This window comes from Balaenoptera borealis (genome assembly GCF_965194805.1).
Source record: "Balaenoptera borealis genome assembly, chromosome: 18".
In the NCBI taxonomy this organism is placed as follows: Eukaryota; Metazoa; Chordata; class Mammalia; order Artiodactyla; family Balaenopteridae; genus Balaenoptera; species Balaenoptera borealis.
In genome coordinates this window covers 14,006,985-14,029,994 of record NC_138877.1, presented here as the reverse complement: position 1 = coordinate 14,029,994, position 23,010 = coordinate 14,006,985, and the positions used below count along the sequence as shown (strand labels likewise).

At 37.9% G+C, this 23,010-nt stretch overlaps 1 protein-coding gene across 4 annotated transcripts in view; it reads right to left on the bottom strand.

Annotated features, from left to right (window-relative positions):
* LOC309615688 (uncharacterized protein) overlaps positions 1–23,010 on the bottom strand; it is a 426,392-nt gene that overhangs the window by 241,246 nt on the left and 162,136 nt on the right. The window lies entirely within an intron of this gene.

The window sequence follows — 23,010 nt, the reverse complement described above, 5'->3', positions numbered from 1 at the left end:
TTTTAAGATAATATCTAAATTTTTATAGCTACTTACAGTTTACAAAGTGCTACCCACTATTTTTTTTAATCCTCACCAGAGCAGAGCTCGGATCACTACTTTGTAGACGTAGAAACTGAAGCCAAAACCTGAATCTAAGCCCTCGAGCCCCAGCACAAGCTTTTGCCTCTTAACCATATCTGAGAGAAAGAGATGAGGCTGCTTAGGACTCCCTTTTGTTGGGTGAGATGCAAAAAAAAGATACAGAATTTAAAAGGAAAAGAGATGCTAATGGAGCCTGAAAAGATGCTTGGCGATTCTGACTAGAATTGTGAGAAATTTTTTGATAAAGGAGAACTGAGACAGGAAAGTGATCATTTCAACCTTTAAGGAATTCACTAAAAAATGAGAACAACTTTAGTGTTAGCTCTCTCAGAACCACGCTAAAGCAGGGGTTTTGACTGGCACTACAGAAAAAAAAAAATCTGAGACAAAACACCACATATGCAGTTGTAGTAAGGATGGCTCTAAGTTAAAGCTGCTTGTAACTCACAGCCCCACAACTTGTGGGAGTGTTAAAGGTTCCCACGATCCCCTTCTGCCTTCATCTTCTATCTGCTTCCACATGCACTGTCTTGGTGTCTCACTGTGTCAACCAAATTGTGAACTCATACACTTTACTGGTTTCAAAAGAATTAAAACAAATATTACCTTCTTTTAAAAAATCATACACAGGTAAGTGTGAGCAATGGAGGTTTTATTAAAGATTTCAGAAGACTAGAAGGGTGTGGCATAGCTCCAATTTTACAATTCATCTTTCAGATATACTTTTTCAAAATTTCTCTGACAAGAATGGGATTTAGGGGTCCTATCTTGGTCCCTTCTCTAGCTGGCACCTCATCTATTCTCCCAGCCTCTCATCTTCCCACTAACTGCCCGTGCTTCTCACTGACTTTCTCTTCCTTCTCATTTTCCTTCCCATCCACCTCAAGAAATGTAAAATGTTCATTCCTGGCTCAAGTTTAACAATTTAGTGGTTGTCTTGTGTTGTTGAGCTGTTCCTAAGATCTCACCATCCAACCCCAAGAGATTACCCAAGTATATCCCCCCCACCCCCCGCAGAGACTAAAGGAATGGGCAATAGTCATAAATGACCAAATGACCTTGGCTGGCCACTGATTTTTTCCAAAAATGTACATTTAAAACTAATTTAGATAATGTAGGATTTGTCCTATGCATTTCATATTCGTAGTTGTTTTAGAAGTAAACTGCTTGTGTGTATCCAGGTCACATGAATTTGAAGGATCAGCAACTAAAACCCTTCATACAGAGTCCTGAGCAGTAAGTAAGGACATGGTCTCTGGAGGTAGACAGCGGAGTTGAAATTCTGTCTCCTCCACTGCCTTAGGCAAATTACTCAACCTCTCTGGCCTCAATTTCTTCAGGTGCAAAATGGAATGATAGTAATTACTTCCACCTCATAGGGTTATCATATGAATAAAATGAGTTAACACATGTGAAGTCCTTAGAACATTGCCTGGCACATGGTAAGTACTGAGTAATGGTGGATATTATTAGAATTATCTTAACTCACTACAGAAGGCAGTGGTATCTTTTTTCCTTATATCTCCTCTTAAGCATTTGCTATTTTTTCTATTTATTTGTCAATTACTAATGTGCTACTTTGAAATAACTCTTATACATCTATAGTATAATAGAATACAACCTATATGCTTATCTTTATTCAAAGGTTTATAAACGACTGTTCTAGATTATGACCTTACAGACATTGACTGCGTTTTAACATCTTTCTGTCTACCATAGTGCTCAGTAAAATAGCTTGCTCATAACAGGGGCTTAATTAATATTTACTAGTTCAAACACCAGCTGTAATAAAACCAATTGTGTGTTGATATACTTTTAACTTGGTTTGTGATACCTTACTGGAGAATCCCTCAAAATCTATTTATCAACTTGTGTTTGCCCTTTCCTCCCTCTCAATTACTGGAGATATTCTGACTTCCATTTCCATAAGCTTTTCACTGTCCCTACTGAAATTCCAGGCCAAAAAAAAGTGTGAGAGAGAAAGAGAAGGAGAGAGAGGGAGAGAGAAGGCTAAATAAATACTTATCCATGGTAAAGAACATATTTCTGCACCTTATTTTGTTTTCCAGCAACTGCATTTTCCATCATATTTCCAATGTAAAATATGCAAATAATTGCAGAATACTTTTAGTCGTCATTTTAAAATCTATTGGAAAATGTGGGTATACTTTAGGATGAGATTTTTTTCTCTTGTGTTTTTAATTTTACTTGAAAACTACTTTATTTGTATGTAGCCAATAGTTGGGGAAGGGCTAATCTATAATAGTCATTTTAACTATTTTTCATGCCAATGAGAAACTCAAGGATTAGAAATTACTTTCCAGACATTTAGGTCACGCTGTCTCTTCATTGCTCTGCTCATGTCTCTCATTCTCACTCCTGGGTGCATACACACCCCACCTTAAAGCAAGTTCTCAGACTCACAAGAAACCAATTTCATGAATTAAAGGAAGTCTGTCAAAGGGAAAAAAGGGGGGCAATTTTAGGTCTCTGATCCTTTTTGGATTGCAAAACCTGAGGCTTGGGATGCCTCCAGACACCTGCACCTAACCAGGAGAGCAAGAATGTGTTTTGTGGCTCTCTACTTACCTATTAATGGAACGAATATTATTATTTTTACAGAATAATTTTGACCAAAATTCACTTGGCTAAGAAATGGTAAATATAGAAAATCAAACTACTGACATATTGTGCCTCTTTGTATACATTTTAAAAAATATATATCAGGTTATAGAGATACAGACATATACAACTTGTCTTCAAAAATAGTAGCAGACATCCAATAGTGTTTAGTGGGAACACTGGAAAGAAGTAACAAGTAAAATACGTAATCTATGGTTTAACATAGGCTAAATTGGAGTTCATGTGTTGTATCATTCATCAACCCTCACTCTAACACCCACACCCAAGGTACATATATGCAGTAAGTGATATACGTAGGCGCTTCTGATTTGTAAGTAGAAGATGAGAAGGGAGCTTGTGGTTCGAGTCTAATACTAAGAAAGGAGAAGGTGGCAGGGGTACTATGATGTCTGTTCCCAGTAGAACTCTTGTTTTATGTTTAAGACCCTACGATTAGTGAAGTGGGGTTCAAAAATGATTAAACTCTTTGACATGAAAGATTCTGTAAGATATCGGACCCAAGAAGAGGTTCTCTGGGACTTAAATTTTTCAAAAGTTGAGGCATGGAATTGAGGAAGAAGCCATTCTTCCCACTGCTGCCTGGAATCCTATGACATGTTGGCAACTCAAGGACTGCAGCTTGAGACACATCTGAAGATATTTTTCCTGGAGTAAACTAGTGTCCTCATAACATAAAGTGGCAATAATGAGCCTTCTCAGGGAGCAATTCTATATACATAGGAGCTAGAACATAAGAATACAAAGACTGGGTACCAAGTGACAGCTACATCTAGAGTATGGACGTTTTGAGGCAACGTCTTAGAAATATATGGAAATAACAGAGATAGATTGAGGGTGATAGTCTGAAATCCACCATTATACATATAGAGGCTAGCACATGGGCAGATATGTGATTAAATGTATACTGGGGTTTTAGAAAGCTAATAAATGAAATCATCTTTTCCTCTTCCAACTTCAGAAATAATTGAGAGATAGAAGCAGGACTTAGGCAGGAGGAAAAAAAATACCCATTTCATTATTAATGGTTAGGGAATGTGGCTTAGGTGTTCAGTAATCATGAGCTTCCTAATACTGGATTCCCACATTAAACAGTCACAGGCAGTGCTGAAGGCGGTAAACCTCCTCAACAGGGGTAGAGTCTGGAATGGAAGTGCAAGACAGAATGTGTGCTCTCTGTAGGAAAATCCATAGAAAAGGACATAATTAGGCTATATATGCAAAATTCCTCTTTCCAAAGTCACCAGTCACTTTGGGAGCACTGCGGGAGAGGATGGGATAAAACACCCAGGGATATCTCACTAGAGGGTGCAATAAAACACCGGTTTTACTGTCATAGAAATTCTCCCACATGGAAAGCTGGGGCTTGTAGAAAGAATGTTCCTCCCCCATCGGCAATGTACAAGGAGCCTGAAGCTGAGCCAGTCATAAGCAGAATATTTATGGAACAATCTACCATGGTCTGGTCTAGGCATGTGCCAACAATATGAGTTAGATGCCAATAAATATCTGTCTTCTTAACTCCCAAAACTTAGTATAGGTTGGATATATGCGCATTTCTACTCTTCTTACTTTTTCAAAGGGCTGGAGGAAGAAGTGTGCTTCCTAAACAAAATTGGTGGTAAATAAGGCCATTTAATAATCCTGCTATTACAAAGATGATTTAGAAAAAGAGTTCCACTTGCCATTTAGATAGTCCATGGAGATGAGGAGGGAAGAGTGATAGAGATTAGATTCAGATTCAAAATAACTTTTATAAAGTGCCGACTGTATGTCAAGAACTAAACTAATACTAATACTTTCATTTAATATAATTTAGTCCTTAAAACAGACACATTAAAAGAAGAGAAATTAAGATTCAGAAGGTTAAATAACTTGTTCAAAGAGTCATGGTAAAGAAGAAATAGAATGATATTTTCAACCAAGTGTGACCCAGACTCATTTCATTCTGCTACACAGCAGACAGTATCAGTACATAGATATCAAAACAATTATAGCTTTTTAAATCTATATTTTTGGGACAAAACTAAAAAACCTATGCAATTTTGGATGATACTATTAGGTAAATTAATCTACCTGATATCTTAACAGTTCTTCTAAAAGCAATTTTAAATGATTTTTTAAAATATTAAAAGCATCTTTTCTGGGAAAAATTTAAAGGACCAACAGCCACATGACTAGTATATTGGTAAATGGTCTTCATTCCCCCTTCAAATCATTGTTCATATATCCTTCATCAAACCCAAGCCTTGGAACTTTTACTACAGTTAGGGAAATTTCCCCTTGACAATGCACAGATACACAATAACCCAGTGATAACCACTCTCTTGCAGCTTTTGCACATGAGGCATTTTAAATGCTGGTGGAGATAAGCTATCTCCAAACCAACATAAAATCTGAAGTGGAAGAAAACAGGCCCCCTCATTTGTTAAGTGATAGCTCAGAGAAGGAGTACAGAGTGTCCTGAAGGTATATCAGAAACTATGCAGCTTAGCCTGCTTTGATTGTTCCCAGAGTCTCCCTTGGTTGTTCTGGCACACTTCCTCTCAGATTTATTTTCCACTACACCACTTCCCAGACTGATTAGAAACAAATACCAATGCCAAATAAGTCTAAATATGCCTGAGGTCCTCTCAAACAGCTTGGCACCTCCTGCTGCTTTCATTGGCAATTCCATGATGGGGTTTTCTAGAGAAGTTTTCATTTAAACTCAGCTAACGCAATAATTTCAAATTTTGATTGATTCATTTTCAAAAGTATTTCTACTTTTCTATTTGGAAAGACCAAGTTATACCCTTGGTTAAGAGAGAGAGAGATTTTACATAGACTTAGCCTTAAACATAAGTGGAATAAGCAATGATCTGAATAATTTGAGAGATACCACAGAAATCTAAATTATCTCAATATTTTTTGCCCCACTTACTTTTCTTGGCACTTCCTACCTTTTTATCTACCTTACTTGATATATTCACTTTTCAAGTCCCTCGTTTGAGCTGGAAAACTAAAGCAATTATCTCTGGAAGGCTGGTAAATACATATTACCTAGGAAGAGGAAATGGGGGAAGGTTGTATTGGAAGGGGGGGTCCATCTCTCATTGAAGAATAAAGGAGAACTGCTTTATGGGGCTGGCCATTTTTCATCTTTAGTAGCAGAGATTGATGAGAAGCTATGCATGTTGCACAGAAATAGTGAAAAATTATCTCATGTCTGTTACTTTGTGACCAAGGGCAGATCAATTTTAATATCTCAAATTCAATGTATGTTATCATAAAGTTCAGAGTAATTCCTGGAAATGGTTAATTCAACAGTATGTAAACAATATGTAAACTGAAAAAAAAAGCCATATTGTTTTCCTTATATCAATTTAATCATCTGAAAGATGTGATAGCTCTAAAAATAACACATCCAGACTATTAAAAAAAAAAAAAAAAAGTCTGGTGAAGAGCACTTCCCAAATGACAGAGTAAGGATCTCAAAAAATCTGCTCTTCTATAAAAGTAATAAGAACATTGTCAACATTTTTTAAAATCAACATTTTCAGAACTCTGGAAATTAACTGAAAGCTTGCAACAATACGAGAAGAATTTATTCAAGGAAAAACACTGAATATCAGGAGGAACAGTAGGCTTTTTAGCATTTTAACTCACACTATTCCCATTCTCCTCTCCCCATTTTCACAGTAGCCATAAAAACCAACAGACTCACAATTATAGTAGCTGTGAAAACCATAAACCTAGCAGGCACTGGAGGGGGAAAAATAGGTTTGGATCTTCTTTTAAAAATCCCTATTCCTAGAGATTTGTTACTATTTGACCTGGCTATTAGCTCCCTAGAAGCCCTCACTTGCGGGACTCATCTTTATTTGGTATAACTCAGAGCTTACTGACTGTAAATAGGCTTTCCCCAGGGCATTTATTGACAACAATCAGCAGCAATTGTTTAATATCACGGTTGACTAAGGTAGGGAAAATAGGGCAAATGAGGGGCTGACCAAAAAAATTAAAAGAAAAAAATGGGGAATAAGATATCTATAGTAGGCTGTGAAAAGGTCTGCATTATCTGGGAATTTAGAAGGCCACATGAATATGCAGGTGTATTTTTTATATTTTTAATTTTCTGTATATTATGATGTTTTGACATTGTAAGAATCTTTCTGTCTGGGGAGAGACTGCTCCTCCTGGGACTAGCCAATTCTTGGATATAGTAAAGGATTGGGAGGGAGCATGCCTTTGATGTGCAAACTAACCAGTCCAGACCTATATATCCTCTATCTGGCATGTGCAGCTCAAGGAGGCCTTAATCATCCCAGGGCCAGGTACTGGCAGCAAGAGACCATCTCTATAGGCCAAAATTCACTGGAGTTATTTAAACTACTCAATCCTAGGCTATTTACCCTGGCCTGTCTTGCCTTTCCATAGAAAACCCCAATAAAGGCTCTGACCTAGACTTTCCCCTCACTTCTGAATTCTGTCTCCTGACCAAAACCTGGTATTCCTCACATGATCCTGTGTGGCGTTCCATGCTTCCTGTTTATAGAACTTGTGAGTACAATAAATTTTGTTTTCCTGAGACTTTCCTGTGTCCCCATTATGGCCACACTTGACTGACCATCACGTAAAAGAACAGAGAACAGCAGAGCTGTGAGCATGGCCAGGAAATATCTGAAAACTCTCACCCCAGGTTGATCTTGAGTCTCTGCACAAGCAGGAAATAAAAGCTAAGACAAGGTTGTAAACTACTGGAACACTGAAGGCATGCCCCCAACTTGCACACAAAGCCTTTCAACAAAGGAGAGGAGATGTACTGTTTCAGGGCATTTAAGGATATCTCTATCCAATCATAACTGACTACAAAGTTAACCGAGTAGAGGCCTCAGTGGCCATGCATGACAAAGAATAGAGACTTCATAGAATTTGTTCAGGAAAGTCACTAAACAAGTAAACAGGCAGCAGCAACAGCTACAACAATAAATATTAATAACAACAAACCCTAAAGGGGGGATGTGAGCTCTAGAGTTATGTCATTATGTTATTTAAAATGTTCAGTTTTCAGCAAAAAAGGATTATGAGACATGCAATAAATAGCTAAATATGACACATACACAGGAAAAACAGTCAGTAGAAACCATCTCTTAGGAAGCCCAGGTTTTAGATTTACCAGACAAAAACTTTAAATCAACTATTACAGATAAATAAAGGAAATTATGCCTAAAGAGTTATGTGAAAGTATGAGAAATAATATCTCACTAAATATATAATAACAATAAAAATATATAAAATATTAAAGAACTGCAGAGAAATTCTGGAATTGAAAAGTACAATATTGAACTGAAAAATTCACTAGAAGAGCACAAAAATGGATTTGAGTTGGCAGAAGAATCAATGAACATGAAGACAGGCCAACTGATTTATCTACTGTAAGGAGCAGAAATTATAAAAAATGAAGAATAATGAAAAGATCTCAGAAGCTACTGGAATACCATCAAACATACCAACTATGCGTAACAAGAGTTCCAAAGGGAGAAAAAAGGGAAAAAAAAAAAGGAACAGAAAGAATATTTGAAGAAATAATGGCTGAAATTTCTCAAATTTGATGACAAACCTGCACATCTAAAATTAACCTGCATATCTAAGTACCTCAACAAACTACAAGTAGGATAAACTCAAAGAAAACCATAGTAGATACATCATAATCAAGCTATCAAAAGACAAAGACAAAGAGAGAACTTTCAAAGCAGCAAGAGTGGTGACTCATCACTTACAAGAAATATTTAATAAGAATTACAGCTGATTGCTCATCAGAAATGATGGAAGCTAGGTGGCAGTGAGATGGCATTTTCAAAGTGCTGAAAGAAAAACACTTCTAACCAAGAATGTAATATCCAGCAAAATGATCCTTTCAAAACAAAGAAAAGCTTAAGACAGTCCCACACTAACAAAATCTGAGAGAATTTGTAGTCCTATAAGAAACAGTAAAGGAAGTCCTTCTGGTTGAGATGAAAGGACACTACAAACAGGAATCTACACAAAAAAGTAAAAAAACCTAGCAAATGGGATGAAGTGAGAGAGTGGCATTGACATATATACACTACCAAATGTAAAATAGATAGCTAGTGGGAAGCAGCCTCATAGCACAGGGAGATCAGCTCGGTGTTTTGTGACCACCTAGAGGGGTGGGATAGGGTGGGTGGGAGGGAGAAGTAAGAGGGAGGGGATATGGGGATATATATATATATATATATATATATATGTATAGCTGATTCACCTTGTTATACAGCAGAAACTAACACAACAATATAAAGCAATTACACTCCAATAAAGATGTTAAAAAAAAAAGAACCCTAGCAAATTTAACTACATAAGTAAATATAAAATACAGTATAAATGTATTTTTCATTTGCAGTTCTTTTCTTCTCCTATATTTAAAAGACAACTGCATAGAGCAATAAAAAAACTGTATTAATGGACATGTAATGTTTAGAGATGTGATTTTATGATAATAATAACACAAAGAAGTGGGGGAGAAAATGGAGCTATACAAGATCAAAGTTTTTGTATACTATTGAAATTAAGTTAGTATTACTCCAAACTAGATAGATATAAATTAAGATGTTAATTGTCATCCCTGGGGGCAAGAAGTAATAGCAGAAAAAATGATAAGAAAATTAAAATGATACAATAGAAAATATCTATATAATACAAAAGAAGACATTAATGGAGGAATAAAGAAACAAAGACATAGACATATAAAAAAACCAAATGGCAAAATAGCTGGTGTAAACCTTATCAGTAATTGCATTAAATGTAAATGGCTTAAACACTCAAATCAAAAGCAGAGACTGACAAATGAATAAAAATGCATGATCCAACTATATGCAGGCCATAAGAGACATAATTTAAAGACACAAACACATTGAGAGTAAAAGGATAAGAAAAGTAAACCATGTGACAGTAACCAAAACAGAAAAGGAATGGCTATACTCACAAAGTCCATAAAATGGACTTTAAGACAAAAATTGTTATTCATGGTAAAGGATGTTTTCTAATAACATTAAAAAAATCAATCCATCAGAAAGACATACACATATATGTGTCTAACAATACAGCCCTTCAAATACACAATGGAATTAAAGGGAAAAAATAGATAATTCAACAATAATAGCTGGAGACCTCAATGCACAACTTCAATAATGGATAGAATTAGAGAGAAGATCAATAAGGAAATAGTATCCTTAAATAACACTATAAGCCAATTAGACCTAACAAACATCTACAGAACACTCCATCCAAAAACTAAGGAATACATATTCTTCTCAAGTGCACACAAAACATTCTCTAGGATATTCCTTATTCTAGGACATACAAGAGTCTTAATAAGTTTAAAAGGATTAAAATTATACAAAGTATGTTCTCCAGTCACAACAGAATGGAATTAGAAATCAATAATAGGAAGAAATTTGGGAAATTTACAAATATGTAGAAATTAAGCAACATACTGCTAATTAATCAATGGGTTAAAGAAGAAATTACAAGAAAAAGAATCACAAAGAAAAATAAAAACTCTGATTTAAAATTAGAAGATAATTTAAGATAAATGAAAACAAAAACACAATGTACCAAACTTATGGGATGCAGCTAAAACAGTATATAAAGAGAAATGTATAGCTTTAAAAATATTATATTTAAAAATAAAGATCTCATTATAATAAATTTAAAAGATCTTACATCAATAGCTTAACTTTTTGCCTCAGGAAACTATAAAAAGCAGAGCAAACTAAATTCAAAGCAAGCAGAAGGAAGGAAATAATAAAGACAAGAGTGGAAATACATGAAATTGGGAGTGGAAAAACAATAGATAAAATCAGCAAAACCAAGGACAGGTTGTGCAAACCTTTTCTAATAGGGTGACCTGGACAGTGGGAATAACCACCCAGAGGGTACACAGAAACAGAGAGTCAGTAATACTACCTGCCAATGCCCCTGAGTAATGGTGGGGATAAGTGTAGAGGAGGAGAAAGCCATCATCATCATGGCCAAAATAGCCCTAACAGTGGATCCTGCACCCCCTCTTACAGATGTCCCAGTCGCCTCCATCTTTGACAGGAGCAAGTTGACATTTAGGGAAGCATTTCACGCTTGCTGTGTCAGAGTCTAATTACAGCAATGCATCAGGTCTAGATTAACAGTTGGGTACTTGAGGTATCAGAATGTTCCATAGATAGAGAAAGGTCCATTTGTTGTACTGAGTAGCACAGCAATCAGATGTTTATCTGTAAGATTGAGTGGTAGGTAACATATCCAAGGGTTCATCAAATTCAGAACAGCAGCAACTGCCTGTGACAGACATATCAGTGAATCTGGTGAAGCAGGAGCCACACAATCTCCCCTGTGAGAGACAGCAAAGACAGGTGACATACCTATCCCCTTCCCCTCCCTCTACCATATCTGGGATATCTTGGATCCCAAGAAGTGCAAGTCCTACCAGTTGGGGGGACTCCTCCCCATTAACTGTGATGTTGGCAATCTGTCCAGTACCATAGACAAGGATAGCACCCTTAATCCAACCACCAGGGTAGTGAACCCAAATCTTCTGTCTTGGATTTCCTTGTGGTTCAGTAAAAATTTCTATTTTATATAAGATATCCATCTCATTGGGCTATGCAGAGCAAAAAGCAAAGGTACATTAAAGAAAATGTTGAACTCAACACCTCAAATTGATGGTCATTATTTTTTAAGTACTTATTGGAAAAAGCAAAAACCAAACAACATTCTCTGCACCTGTAGAGTAAACGAAGAAGGAAGTCACTGCCTTCCATCCCTTGCTGCTTAATAGCCAACGTGATCCCTTCAGGAAAGAGATGAACAGGGTGAAAGGCCTTTATAGGGTCCCCCATAGAGAGTGAGGTGTCAAATTACAAAACAAAGGTACACAATTGAAGGAAATGGGTGGTCAAACAGGCAATGCAAATGAGAAGTACCTTTTATAGAAATCACAACACTGAGACCCCAGACTGCTTGCCTGAAATGTGTGATCCAGGCAGGGGTTATCTTGTCCCCACCCACCAGCCATTTAAGCCCATCCTTTAATTATGCATTAAAATGTTCCACCATGTGGCTTGGGAATTTTATGGAGCATGGAGAGTCAATCACATGCCCCATGATTGGGCCATTGATGGGTAGCTTGGGCGGAAAATCCAGAGCAAATGCAATGTGCTTAAGGAACCTAAACAGAAAATAAATATGGTCTTGTAGGGTCTGGAATATGTAGCCTGAATCATATGGGGATGGCTAGGTCAAACACCTAAAAAGTTTCAAATGCAGTCAGGATCCATCAGAACCCTCTGAACTGGACAAGAGGCCTGATGTGACCTAGGAAACTGCCATCAAAATCTGTGGGGTGGACCAGAGGGCAGACAGCAGAAGCAAAAAGAACTACAATCCTGCAGCCTGTGGAACGAAAACCACATTCACAGAAAGGGAGACAAAATGAAAAGGCAGAGGACTATGTACCAGAATAAGGAACAAGATAAAACCCCAGGAAAACAATTAAATGAAGTGGAGATAGGCAACCTTCCAGAAAAAGAATTTGGAATAATGCTAGTGAAGATGATTCAGGACCTCGGAAAAAGAATGGAGGCAAAGGTCGAGGAGATGCAAGAAATGTTTAACAAACACCTAGAAGAATTAAAAAACAAACAGAGATGAACAATACAATAGCTGAAATGAAAAATACACTAGAAGGAATCAATAGCAGAATAACTGAGGTAGAAGAACAGTTAAGTGACCTGGAAGACAGAATGGTGCAATTCACTGCTGTGACAGAGAATAAACAAAAAAGAATGAGAAGAAATGAAGACAGCCTAAGAGACCTCTGGGAAAACAATAAACGCACCAACATTCACCTCATAGGGGTCCCACAAGGAGAAGAGAGAGAGAAAGGACGTGAGAAAATATTTGAAGAGATTATAGTCGAAAACTTCCCCTAACATGGGAAAGAAAATAGCCACCCAAGTCGAGGAATCACAGAGAGTCCAAGGCAGGATAAACCCAAGGAGAAACACACTGAGACAGACAGTAATCAAATTGACAAAAATTAAAAACAAAGAAAAATTATCAAAAGCAACAAGGGAAAAATGACAAACATACAAGGGAACTCCCAAAAGGTTAACAGTTGATTTCTCAGCAGAAACTCTACAAGCCAGAAGGGAGTGGCACGATGTATTTAAAGTGATAAAAGGGAAGAACCTACAACCAAGATTACACTACCTAGCAAGGATCTCATTCAGATTCGACGGAGAAATCAAAAGCTTCACAGATAAGCAAAAGCTAAGAGAATTCAGCACCACCAAACCAGCTCTACAACAAATGCTGAAGGAACTTCTCTAAGTGGGAAACACAAGAGAAGAAAAGGACCTACAAAAACACACCCAAAACAATTAAGAAAATGGTAATAGGAACATACATATCGATAACTACCTGAAGTGTGAAAGGATTAAATGTTCTAAACAAAAGACACAGGCTCGATGAATAGATACTAAAACAAGACCCATCTATATGCTGTCTACAAGAGACCCACTTCAGACCTAGGGACACATACAGACTGAAAGTGAGGGGATGAAAAAGATATTCCATGCAAATGGAAATCGAAAGAAAGCTGGAGTAGCAATACTCATATCAGATAAAATAGACTTTATAATAAAGACTGTTACAAGAGACAAGGAAGGACACTACATAATGATCAAGGGATTAATCCAAGAAGAAGATATAAAAATTATTTTAAAAAGGAGCTATAAAACAGGAAATCGACAGGAACACAATAATAGTGGGGAACTTTAACACCTCACTTACACCAATGGACAGATCATCCAGACAGAAAATTAATATGGAAACACAAGCTTTAAATGACACAATAGACCAGAGAGATTTAATTGATATTTATAGGACATTTCCTCCAAAAACAGCAGATTACACTTTCTTCTCAAGTGCACACAGAACATTCACCAGGATAGATAACATCTTGAGTCAAAAATCAAGCTTTGGTAAATTTAAGAAAATTGAAATCATATCAAGCATCTTTTCTGACCACAATGTTATGAGATTAGAAATCAATTACAGGAAAAAAAACATAAAAAACACAAACACATGGAGGCTAAGCAATACGTTACAAAATAACCAAGAGATCACTGAAGAAATCAAAGAGGAAATCAAAAAATACCTAGAGACAAATGACAACAAAAACACGACGATCCAAAACCAATGGGATGCAGCAAAAGCAGTGCTAAGAAGGAAGTTTATAGCAATACAATCCTACCTCAAGAAACAAGAAAAATCTCAAATAAACAATCTAACCTTACACCTAAAGGAACTAGAGAAAGAGGAACAAACAAAACCCAAAGTTAGTAGAAGGAAAGAAATCATAGAGATCAGAGAAGAAATAAATGAAATACAAACAAAGAAAACAATACCAAAGATCAATAAAACTAAAAGCTGCTTCTTTGAAAAGATAAAAAAAGTTGATAAACCTTTAGCTAGATTCATCAAGAAAAAGAGGGAGAGGACTCAAATCAATAAAATTAGAAATGAAAAAGGAGAAGTTACAATGGACCCTGCAGAAATAAAAAGCATCCTAAGAGACTACTACAAGCAACTCTATGCCAATAAAATGGACAACCAGGAAGAAAGGACAAGTTTTTAGAAAGGTATAACCTTCCAAGACTGAACCAGGAAGAAACAGACAATATGAACAGACCAATCACAAGTAATGAAATTGAAACTGTGATTAAAAAATCTTCCAACAAACAAAAGTCCAGGACCAGATGGCTTCACAGGTGATTTCTACCATTCTTCAATTCTACAATTCTTCTCTATTTAGAGAAGAGCTACACCCATCCTTCTCAAACTCTTTCAAAAAAGTTCAGAGTAAGAAACACTCCCAAACTCATTCTACGAGGCCACCATCACCCTGATACCAAAACCAGACAAAGATGCTACAAAAAAAGAAAATTACAGACCAATATCACTGATGAATACAGATGCAAATATCCTCAACAAAATACTAGCAAACAGAATTCAACAACACGTTAAAAGGATCATACACCATGATCAAGTGGGATTTATCCTAGGGATGCAAAAATTCTTCAGTATATGCAAATCAATCATTGTGATACACCAAATCAACAAACTGAAGAATAAAAACCATATGGTCATCTCAATAGATGCAGAAAAATCTTTCGACAAAATTCAATACCCATTTATGATAAAAACTCTCCAGAGAGTGGGCAGAGAGGGAACCGATGTCAACATAACAAAGGCCATATACGACAAACCTACAGCAAACCTCATTCTCAATGGTGAAGAACTGAAAGCATTTCCTCTAAGATCAGGAATGAGACAAAGATGTCCACTCTCACCACTATTATTCAACATAGGTTTGGAAGTCCTAGCCATGGCAATCAGAGAAGAAAAAGAAATAAAAGGAATATAAATTGGAAAAGAAAAAGTAAAACTGTCACTGTTTGCAGATGACATGATACTATACATAGAGAATCCTAAAGATGCCACCAGAAAACTACTAGAGCTAATCAATGAATTTGGCAAAGTTGCAGGATACAAAATTAATGCACAGAAATCTCTTGCATTCCTATACACTAACAACAAAAGATCAGAAAGAGAAATTAAGGAAACACTCCCATTTACCATTACAACAAAAAGAATAAAATACCTAGGAATAAACTTACCTAGGGAGACAAAAGACCTGTATATAAGACATGATGAAAGAAATCAAAGATGACCCAAACAGATGGAGAGATATACCATGTTCTTGGATTGGAAGAATCAATATTGTGAAAATGACTATACTACCCAAAGCAATCTACAAATTCAATGCAATCACTATCAAAATACCAATGGCATTTTTTACCGAACTAGAACAAAAAATCTTAAATTTTGTATGAAGACACAAAAGACCCCGAATAGCCAATTGAGGGAAAAAAACGGAGCTGGAGGAATCAGACTCCCTGACTTCAGACTATACCACAAAGCTGCAGTAATCAAGACAATATGGTACTGGCACAAAAACAGAAATATAGATCAATGGAACAGGATACAAAGCCCAGAGATAAACCCATGCACCTATGGTCAACTAATCGAAGACAAAGGAGGCAAGGATATACAATGGAGAAAAGACAGTCTCTTCAATAAGTGGTGCTGGGAAAACTGGACAGCTACATGTAAAAGAATGAAATTAGAACACTCCCTAACACCACACACAAAAATAAACTCAAAATGGATTAAAAACCTAAATGTAAGACTGGACAGTATAAACCTCTTAGAGGAAAACATAGGAAGAACACTCTTTGACATAAATCACAGCAAGATCTTTTCTGATCCACCTACTAGAGCAATGGAAATAAAAACAAAAATAAACAAATGGGACCTAATGTAACTTCAAAGCTTTTGCACAGCAAAGGAGACCATAAACAAGATGAAAAGACCACCCTCAGAATGGGAGAAAATATTTGCAAACGAATCAGCGGACAAAGGATTAATCTCCAAAATGTATAAACAGCTCATGCAGCTCAATATTAAAAAAACAAACAACCCAATCCAAAAATGGGCAGAAGACCTAAATAGACATTTCTCTAAAGAAGACATACAGATGGCCGAGAAGCACATGAAAAGCTGCTCAACATCACTAATTATTAGAGAAATGCAAATCAAAACTACAATGTGGTATCACCTCACACCAGTTAGAATGGTCATCTTCAGAAAATATACAAACAACAAATGCTGGAGAGGGTGTGGAGAAAAGGGTACCCTCTTGCACTGTTGGTGGGAATGTAAATTGATACAGACACTATGGAAAACAGTATGGAGGTTCCTTAAAAAACTAAAAATAAAATTACCATATGACCCAGCAATCCCACTACTAGGCATATACCCAGAGAAAACCATAATTCAAAAAACACATGCACCCCAATGTTCATTGCAGCACTATTTATAATAGCCAGGTCATGGAAGCAACCTAAATGCCCATTGACAGATGAATGGATAAAGATGTGGTACATATATACAATGGAATATTACTCAGTCATAAAAAGAAACGAAATTGGGTCATTTGTTGAGACGTGGATGAATCTAGAGACTGTCATACAGAGTGAAGTAAGTCAGAAAGAGAAAAACAAATATCGTATATTAACGCATATATGTGGAATTTAGAAAAATGGTACAGATGAACCGGTTTGCAAGGCAGAAATAGAGACACAGATGTAGAGAACAAACGTATGGACACCAAGGGGGGAAAGCGGTGGCGGGGGGTGTTGGGATGAATTGGGAGATTGGGATTGACATATATACACTAATATGTATAAAATAGATAACTAATAAGAAACTGCTGTATTAAAAAAAAAAAAAATCTGTGGCGTGTGTGAGAACTTCAGTAGCCAAATAGGCCCTTCAATTATTGAGTTTTATTTTGGGGGGAGAGAGGGCCAAAAGCTTTGTAATTATCTCCTCTGGAATGAGATATTGTGCCCCTTCCCAGATTATACCCAGGAATATCACTTGTGGGCTATGTCCTCCTATTTTGTCTGTATTAATGGTTCAGCTGTGTTGCTGCATATGGGTCAACAGGGTGTCCAGCCCCTATTGGGCAGTGCCCTTGTCTGGGCCCACCAGAAAGCCAATATAGTAGAAGGCCAATGCTCCCTCAGGGAATAGGACTTTTTCTAGATCATAGCACAGGTAGCCAACGAGTTTGTGTAGCCTTATGTGAGGACATTAAAGGCCTATTCCAACCATATAAAGGCAAATTGATCCTGATCATCTGGATGGAAAGTGATGGTTTAAAAATGCATTTGACATATAAACTGCCACATACCAATGTCCCTTGGCTTGGCCAATAGTCTCTGTGACAGTCACAATGTCAGTTCCACCAGCACAAAGGGCAGCACCAAGGCCTTGAACACAGGTCAGACAGAACTATTAAATGGAAAAATAGTTTCCTTTTGGCTCCCTTAAGTTTGGCAATGAAGGCCATTATTTCTTTTTCACCCCCAGGAAGCAACCAATACTGTTTTGAGGAGAAAATGACACCAGGCAATGATAGTCAGGTAGGCTCAGGATCTTCTACTTACCCCACTAAGGTGGCCCTAACTACAGCAATTCCAGTCAGGAGCTGGGGGTGAAGCTGGGCCAGAGTGCACATAGACAATACATCTATACTAATAATATACTTAGCAGTGGAGGTCACGACAGTGGAGTTTGTAGGGACCCAAAAAGTACCCATGCTAGCGAAGGCTAGGCAAGGGTCTCAGTGATGGTGGTCTCAGACTGAAAACCAAAGAGCAATATCTGTTTCCCCCTCATCCTTGTGGTAAGAGTTGTGGGGATCACGGTCATCTATGAACCAATATCTGAGAGACCCAAGAAATACAATTTTCCTCCCACCTCCCCATTGAACTCTGACCTTGGCATAGGAACTCAGGTCTTCTCTAGGGACAGAGGGACCCCAGTCTTATCCCTGCTTCTGGTTATTTTTAAAGCTAAGAGTTCTGAGTAAAGGTTGGTGGGGCTCTCCAATTCATCTCAAGACTCACTGGGAAGGGAGGAAGGAATGGCACTTGTGTCAGTCACAGAGAAGTCACAGTCATCATGTGGACCCTAGCAGAGCTGCCCATCAGGACCTTCTAGGTACCTGGTCCAGTGCCTGGTCACAAGCTCCTTGGAAGGGAGCTCATCAATCTCCTCCTTTGAGTCTCATTATCAAGGAACAAAATCCAGAGATTTAGGGAAAGGCCCTTGTCCAAGTCACCCAGGAGAGGATGCCCATTTATCACTCCTACACTGCTCTTCTGTGGTCACATGCAGACAGTAACAAAACAAGATAGAGACCCTGGCAAAGGCAGTCAGGAAAAGAGCAGGAAGAACAATCAAGTAGAAAGAAAGGTAGAGACAGAGAAACTTATAAGAGAGATCATGGTTGCCCTTTTCTGAGGATCTCATTATGGAGTTGCTGTTGAGTGAAGTGGGCTGTTCTGGGATGACAGTCCTTGCACCTTGAGAGGCTGGCTGAAAGACTGTGAGACTTCTCGTACTTCCCCACACATCCTCACCATAAAACCTACCAATGAAAGAAACCAAGGATGTTTCTCTTCCTCACAACGAACACAATGAAACACAAATACTTTGACAGTATCAAGTTTGGGGGACGATGTGGTGATGAGAGAAGGTTAGTTCCTGCAGAGTTTTCTATGCAAAGCTAACCAACTGGAACTTGACCCTGCTGGAGACAAGAAGTCACTGAACACCTTTAAGCCAGAGAGTGACATAAACAGATTAATACTTAGAAAAATCACTTTGTAAACTGTAAAGACTGTATTGGAGGGGCTAAAACTTAAGTGGAGGGAGAGAACATTCGAACATAGGAATTTTTAATACTTGGTATCCCTGTGTGACCTTATCTTTTTCTGCTCATTCCTCACTGAGTTTGTAGCTGTAAAAAGGAAACTAGGTAGTAACAGTTATAGAAGAAACATGAGCCACTACAATCAAGTTGATCAATCCAAATAAGAAATCTGTTTAATCCTCATCTGTAGGGCTTTTCCTATCACTTCTTTATTTCACTTGACCTAAATATAGTCAGACTATGCATAAATTGAATTTATAGAGGTGACAAGCATTTAAATTAAGATAAAAAGTTAAACCAAAGCAGTTTGAATAATTTAAAAGTTTCATCTATGGCATAAGAATAACTCTGGAAACAACATTCCCAGTGATACAGTAACAACTATTATTCATTTGCTTGTCCCCTCAGTGTCCTGGAATGCAGGGATGTGTCATTAGTACAATGATCCCCAAGGACAAGTATATCTAGTTTCCTAAGCCTATGTAAAGGCAGGGTTTAATACATTGTAAGATCTTTATTTTAGCTGTTTTTAAGGTTTACCTTTCATTCCCACTAACGTTTTTAGTTTATAAGTTCATACCCTTTGGGTTGCAAATCTTTAGTGGAAGCTTTGAGAAAGATGTTTAAATGTTCAACCTAAACAGTCATGCCCCAGGAAGAAGCCAAATGAAATAAACCAGGGAATTTTCTGATTAAAAAACTTCAAAGAAATTGCCACCAGCTGTTCTCCTTCCACCATCCGTTTATTTTCTCTGAACATTGAACAAGAGGAAACAGGCTGTGGGAGAAAAGATTGATTTAGACACATATCAGGACTCACTGATAGTAGGACTTGGTAGAATAGTCAACTGAAAGGCAGAGAGTGAGAGAGAGAAAACTAACATTTGTAAAGCACTTTTGAGAACTGGTCACTTAGAAATATATTGACTGTCTTCTAGAATTTGAGACTCGATAAATTTTCCTGGTGAGAGATCAGAATCAATTAAAAAGCAGTTAAGCCAGAAGAAGTTTGAAATATCACTTTCATTACTGATGAGTGTTTAGTGACAGAATATGGCTAGAAGTGTTGAGCCCTGGCATTAGTCCGATTTACCCACCACTCGTGGGGGGCTAGGAGGGCAAGGAGAGAACGGCTTGAATTGAGCAGGCCCAGTTCCTCTCCCTGATCCACCCATCGGTAAGCCACTCCTCCCCCGGAGCGATGCTGGGGGCCAGGGAGGCCATATGCTAATAAAGCCCCTTTCACATGGAAGGATTTATCTCCAAAATTCGCGACCACCTAATCATAATCAGTGATATAAGCAGAGACTCAGAAAACATTGCTACTTATTCAAGAGCAACAAATACCAAGGGGTAGAATCAAGATTTGAATTCCAATCCGTCTGACTCTATACTCCTTTCCTCTACCCAGGATTGTTCCACTGTGAGGGAGGAAAAATTTCTTCTTTACCTTCTTAGGGTCTTCAGCTGAGCCTAAGAACTAAACTGACATAAGACATTAACAGGAGAAAAACATACAAATTTTATTTAGTAATTTTCACATGTACATGGGAGTCTTCACAAGAAAAATGAAGACCCAAAGAAGTGGCTATGTAACAGAGAAGAACAAACTTGACTCCATTTTGGATCTGTTTCTTTAGCTCTAACCTTTGTGCTCTGTTGCCTGTGCTTAGTCATGCTGTCTCTGCCGACAACATTCTGCTATAGAATGTTGTCTATAGCCTGAAATATACATGATAGGCCATTCTCAAAGCTCTGACCTTTAAAGGTATAACAATTTTCCATTCATACAGAGATAAAAAGTTGCAGAACAGAAAATAACAATTGTCTTGTTGGAGGTTTATAGGAACATCCTGACCAGACCTACATGGAGGGCTACAAGAACAAAGGATTCCTGCACCAAGAAGTTTGCGACAACCAGCCACACCCCTTTTAGTATAAAAGAAGCCTGAGTTCTAGCTCAAGTAAGATGGCTCTTTGGGACACAAGTTCACCATCTTCTTGGTCTGCTGGCTTTCCAAATAAAGTCACTATTCCTTGTCCCAGCACTTTGTTGGCATGTGGCAAGCAGTATGAGCTGGCTCAGTAACAGCTAGGTCTAAGTGCTTATATACCAGATTAAAAAATAATAGCAGTTGTAGAAAAGTAACTAAAATATATGGGTAGACAAAAGGAAGATAAGAGTTATTTTGACAAGGTCTGTTTGTACAGATTTCTCGACTCCACATCTCTGGTGATAAGAATGCTTCTTTCCTCCTGGTATAGGGAGGGCATCTCTTAAATGGGAGTTTCATCTTCTGCTTTCAGGAAGAAAAGGGGAGGTCAGAGTGCCCTTCTTTTACCTGCTGATTTCCAAGTGCCTTTAACTCAAAGTAGTCAAGATGCCAAAGCAGCATATTTGGGGATGGTATGTCCTGAACTCCTTCACAATCTGTTTCTGAGAGTATGGCAAAATAGGGCCTGTTTGAACTGCTCTAACTGTATCCTATTTAGAGATTTATAAGGGAATTTATGATTCTTTATAACTTTCTATCAACCCAGTGTAACAAAACAAATATTTAAGGGGATAACCTTCCCCTCAATGGAATTTGAAATTTTTCCCACAGATCCAGGGGATAAGAACAAGACACTGTATTTCTAAAGAGGAATCCTCTCTACCTAAAGGGAGGGAAAGTTGGGTTTTCTACTGGAATTGTTTTTGGAAGCAATTTTAAATGAGAGATCACATACCTTCTAGATCAGATATCAAGGTCAGTGTCAAGAGAGAAAAGAATAAGACTAGGGAAATAAAGCCAGGGAGAAAACAGAAGTGGGGGAGCTTAGGAAGGAATGGAAGGAAGGCAGACGGAGAGAGGAATCTGATTGCCAAGGGCCACCAAGCTAAGAGCGTTCCAAGAATGGGGTGTTGCCTTAGCAATTGCTGCCATGGCCATGGTTCAAATGTCTAATGGCTTTGTTGTCACAGTCCTAGCCAGCTAACCAAGCTGTCATCATCTGAGTAGGAACTCTTCCTACCTTCACAAAGTACTCACCCAGTTATTGAGGGAGGAGAGCCACAGAACTTGAAAGCCAAAATACATACACCTAGCACCCCATGAGATGGAGTGGATACAGCTAGCCCCTGATGGGGCCAGGTGGGTGTGAGTACTAAGATGCTACCCACCAGGAGCCAACAGCACTGAGATAGGAGGCTTTGGACACAAACTTGCCTAGGTTCTATCCTAGTCTCCCACTTGCTAGCTGCGTGACCACGAGAAAATTGCATAATCTCTTTATAACTCAGTTCCAAAACCTGTACAATTGGAGATTAAAAAATAGTGCCAACTTCACAGGCACTGTATCAGAATTTAAAGAGTTAATATATTCAAAGAATTTAGAACCATGCCTGTCATATAAGAAACATTCAGTAAATGATAATGATGACATCTAGTTTTTTAGATTACAGTTGAGAATCATCACCAAATATTCCAAAACTGTTAGCAATATTCCAGAACCTAAGTCTAATAATGTTTACGAAAACCAAAGAACTATATCATCCACTGAATATGGGACTAGTTGTCTCTAAAGACTCAGCACCTAAGATGTTGAAGGTTGTTACAATTCTTTTCTGAAATATTTTTACGGTCCAGGAGAAAGTGCACAGGCTTTGGAGCGAGGCAGACTCCCCAGAGCATCCAGCAGCCTGTCTGCTGCCAAAGTTACTGTCACAGGCATTTGTAGAGATGACCCTGTCTTAGCCTGGAAGCCAGCAACCACTAATTGACTAAGCCTGTCATTATCTACCCACCCAAGACCTAAAGAGGTGGCAAAGGGCAGTGATTCCCACCCTGAGTTCTAAACCTGTCCATGGGACCCTGGTTATTGCCTCTCTTTCGGGTTCT